This window comes from Diadema antillarum, unplaced genomic scaffold (genome assembly GCF_040938485.1).
Source record: "Diadema antillarum isolate AM-2024a unplaced genomic scaffold, OU_Dant_1.0 seq00001150_RagTag, whole genome shotgun sequence".
Lineage (NCBI taxonomy): Eukaryota > Metazoa > Echinodermata > Echinoidea > Diadematoida > Diadematidae > Diadema > Diadema antillarum.
Window position 1 is genome coordinate 257,481 of NW_027271961.1, and position 5,101 is coordinate 262,581.

Below are 5,101 nucleotides of genomic sequence, written 5' to 3' on the forward strand. Positions count from 1 at the left end.
GTACATGTGTACCAAATATGGTGCTTTTACCATTAAGTGCATGATTTTTTCTATATCCGCTGGACTAATATATCAGTTAGTCATTGCGTCGTTCAATCAATCAGTGAATCAACCCAATAATCAATTAATCACTTTTCAGTCATTGGAAATAATCAATCGGCAGGTTGCACGAATAAACTTACAAATAAATCAATTTTTCAAACATTGATCAGCCTTTAAGGCACGGGGGGGGGGGGGAGGTGATATTCCTTACGTCGATCTGCCACTTTTTGTAAAACATGCATACAATTGTGACTGACTGATTGCTTGCTTGCTTGCTTGCTTGATTGATTGATTGATTGATTGATTGATTGGATTGATTGATTAATTGGATTGATTGTATTGATTGAATGATCTGCGGATGCACTGATTTTGTTCTTTTCTTCGTGACTGCGTGACTTGCATGTGGGTTCGATATGTCTGTGCATGATTTGTGATAACTGTGCTTAAAAGATCTTGGTGTTGTTAATCAACCTTCCATAACACAATGGAATCATTTAAAACATGACAGAAAATCGCCAGGAAATTCCTAAACTAGCATAACATAATCAAAACTGTGAGCTAAAGAGCAATTTGTTTGAATGAGAACACTTCTTTGGACTGCTGGCTGAATTTTCAATCTTTCAATTTGGCGCAAGTTATTTTTCACACTCTGGACAAAGAGCGTCAGTGTTCAGCCAAGCGTGAACAACAGTTTGTTTTGTTGATTGCACTTGATAGATGAGACTATTTGGTATATATAAATATGGAAAGATCTTCCAAATATTTTGAAATGTAATTCAGACAATTTTTTCAAAAGTGTAACTTTTTTTTGATACGCCCTGTATAGGGATATGTAAAGAGCTCTATGCAATGTGTCCTCATCACCTATACTCATCGGATAATAACGCACTTCAGAGTCTATAGACCTACATTGACAAACCTTCTACCATCAGCTCTACATTGATTCTAAACACGTTGCCATAATTATTCCGTTTCATAGGAAGTCTCTTGAGGTGCCGCAGGTCCTCTGCAGCCCCTGTTGATAACCCGTACGCAGAAAACCACCAACAGCAATAAGAAAGACATAGATTTATGGAGAGATCTTGTTCTCGATTGCCCTCTGTCTCTTGACTTCTCCTTTCACCTTTCACTCTGATTAAAAAAAAAAATGTTGACAGGTGTTTATGACGATGTTACTGTTTAAAAAGCCAAACAAACACAAAAAAACTAAGGAAAAGAGAGAAATAAACACTGTAAAATGCAATTCTATTAAACGGCGTCTTGAGGTACAGTGATGAGATTGCCTAGATCGACTTGAACATTGCACTTTCAAGCCATATAGGCTATACCTATTTCTTTTCACTGCAGATATTTTTGTCATTCTAATGCGATATACTCTTAAAGATTAATGGAGCGAAAAAGAAGTTTTACGGCTCGTTTCATATTCAAAGACATAAGACTAAACATCCACCATAATTGTTCAAATTCCTACTTCATGACCTAATTCAACTGAGTTCGGCGATGTAGCAAAGATGATGTTATAAGTTATCAGGTTGTTGCTTATTTGTTATTGATAAAATAAAATAATGCTATGATAAATTATTATGTTTACACACCAATTGGCATGTTGTGTCACACCGAAATTTCGTTTTAATTCCACAGCGACTGTGACCGCGTTCACTGCACGCAAAAACATGTTAACATTCACAGCCCCTTTCTATTTTCCTCTCTTTTCTAATCTTGATGTAACACTTATCGATGATTCGATGATTTGATTTACTTCAAAAAATAGCTACGAGATGAAGCGGTCTTCCCTTTGACGGAGACGTAAGATAAACTCAGCCGGGTGCCGGTACCGCTCCATAATGACCCTTGGTATCCATGAAATAACATAAATTTTTATGTCTTGAAAACATTCTGACAGTGGATATTGCGTGCAAACATTTCAATGCCTCAGTCCCACATAAATATTTCGCAATTTCGCAATAACGCAGCTAATGATGTATCAAAGCATTAGATTACAAAAATATTTCAGTAATGCATGCCATTTTAGAGCTTAATTCAGAATCATCAAATTCCATAACAAGAACGACTGAATCACGCATAAACATCATGTGACAACTTATTTCAGTATCATACATTATGGCCCCATCCATCCCTCCATATGAGACTGATAATCAAAGAGCGAAAGAGAAACAACAACACGGTGTTTGCGATGCATTAAATGACGTTTCCCCTTCTATTTTAAAGCAACCATCGTCTATTACCGTGGCGAACAAAAAGCACTTAAGAACGAGTCACAAATTACCAGGATGTCATTGCTTTGACAGAAGTCAAAATGCGTTCTTTGAATTCATCACTTTGAATTTCAATTCGTATGTAAGACGTCAAAAACAGTGGGTAAACGGAGAGCTTTGGACCCAGTGGTCTCCCAACAAGAGAGAGTGATAGGAGAAAAGAGGTTTTGGCAAATGGAGCCTGCTATGAAGAGAGAGAGAGAGAGAGAGAGCGATTTTTTTTTCCACTGTGCCAGCGGAATGCAAGATGCTATAAAACTGCTTCTAAACTTCACAAAATTCTTTGGCATTTCATGCAAGTCCTGCCAGTGGTGACATGGCTTTATTAAGTTGTACCAGTTTTCCCACTGTGTTGGACAGTAAGCATCAGTTTTCTTATAAAGAACAGTAAAATGGGGATCCTTATTTCGTCTTTCTTGATTTGTGTTCTCTCATACACTATGCGTTGTTTTCACCTAGTTCTTGAATGATACGGACAACAAACAAGCACTCCTTATATCCTAAAGTCGAAATAAACACCTGCAAGAACGAACTCAGTCTGATATCTACTTCGTCAGAAGGTAGACAAATTTAGTCTGACATTTACCTCGTTGCCCCATTTCATCATTCTAATGAGTGCATAATTGTGAGCACTGCACACAGATGTAGACCCCAAGATATGAGTGCACTGTATGCCACAGCTCCGGGGTTGGTTTAGGCCTATACTACTTAGCGACAAACGTGATCGTCTGTCATTGCCCCTGCCTGTGATTAATGCCGTTTATTGCGTTATCCATTACACCTCGCTAATGAAATTTGGACTGGCCAATCTTGCACATATGTGTTAAAACGGTTTGTATCAGGGTTGCTTTCTATCAGCGATAAGATAGACCACACTTGAATCATGCCCAGAGAGATATATAGACAATGATTTCAACAAAAAGGGCAAAGTACCACTCGCATGTGTCTGAGAGGAAAATCCGATATTTTAAGGATTTTGGGAAAACATAAATGCAAGGATCTCTCCAGTGCTTGGAAGTGATTCTTCTCATTAGGACAATTGCTTATACATATGCCTCTGAACGATTATTATCCATGACTTTGAAATGACTATACCTACTGTCTTTGATATCATCGTCATCACAAGAACACGTTCTTTACTATTGTAATCATCGTCTTTATCTTGATCATTACTGATAGTCCCTTATTATCATACTTGAAGTGATGAAGCCTGAAATCGTCTTCCATTCAGGCGTGATTGCAAAATGGAGAATCTTATCGAACTAACTTCACGTAAGATGAGAAATCAAATGAAACAGGATAGTTTTTGTGTAGAACAAACAGTCATCATACTCTAATATATGAAATATGACACAACAATTCTATAAAATATTTTCAGGGAACTTTTCATTTATTTTTACTTTCGCACCGCAGAACAATCAGAAAACTAAAATCACTCTGTCAATAATCTGTATACAGACATTATCTGAATAAATTGTGGTGAGAATCAGAGAAGAGTATACACAAATCCCAGCCCTCGCCGGAGAAAAGAAAAGAAAAATCTGATAGAGAAATAAATTTCGAACATAACGCAACAATTCACAAACGAAAAGAAACCATTTAAAATATGATTTCTGCGATTAAAGAAAGGTCACTACTTTGCTCTTCACAATACCACAGCCACCTGTGTGGAGAGGAAAAAAAATCTAAGCTAGTCGACAGGTTACTTCAGGCACGTCCTTCTGTCTTATTTCCTGCAACCAGACAGCAAAACAAATCGGTCTTCGTACCATATGTGAATACTAATGTATTTTTCCGTTCCATCTGACACTTAATACTATTGAAGATGTTACAGACAATATGTTAATTTATGAATGTGTGAGTCTGTTATACGTGTGCGTAATGACAAAGAGGTGATGTTAAAGCGGCATAGAATTCAGGATCGTAAGACAACTAATCTGGTTAAACATTATACTTGGCTGTTAAGCAAGATGTTCAGGGATGACTATCATGCTACCATGTGCCTTATAAAGTGTTTTTTATTGAGTATTTGTGGCATAGATGACTCCGATTTGTTCCTCTCTGGTAAAGTTTGGTAATGTTTCGTCAGATTATATCTCTTCATTGGAGTATTGTGTTCTGAGAGTGCTTGGCTAGTTCATGTTGATTAACAGAACAAATTGGTGAATTCTCAGGCTCCGAAAATGCTTTGACATTTTAAAAGTTCCCTGCATTCCCGTCATTAATAGAATTTTTTGGAGGGAAGGTAGTTAATGTGTGCTCCCTGAGCATTATTTATGTAAACATCTCTATCCGCGCAAACAAGGTTGTATAAATTTTTCTTATTGTCAACTCTTGCCCAAAGTGAAAGAAATACGAAAATTCTTTGTAGTATCTATTGGCATTGCTTTAAAGTTTTTCTTTCGAAAAGGGGAAAACGGAGTGGAAATTTACCCTCCTTCATATTCACGGCATGAGCGAGTTAAGAGATCGATGGGTCTGTTATTTTACGCGGAGGCGGGAAGCTTTCTTTAGCGATGCCTTCAGCGGAGTACTCTGGATGTAGCGACGTGTCAGATGCAGTGAAGTTTTGCAAGGAGCTTGCAGCTGGCAGCAACTTGAACATAGCAATGCGCGCAATAACAAGACTGGCACTCTGATTGATTGCGGGACTGTGAAGTAACTTTAGTTTTCGACAAAAAAAAAAGAAGAAGAAGAAAAATAGAAGAGGATGTATAGGACAGAGAGGTAACAATTTTAACCATTTTCAGACCAGATCTAATGCATGAAATACAGCGTAATCA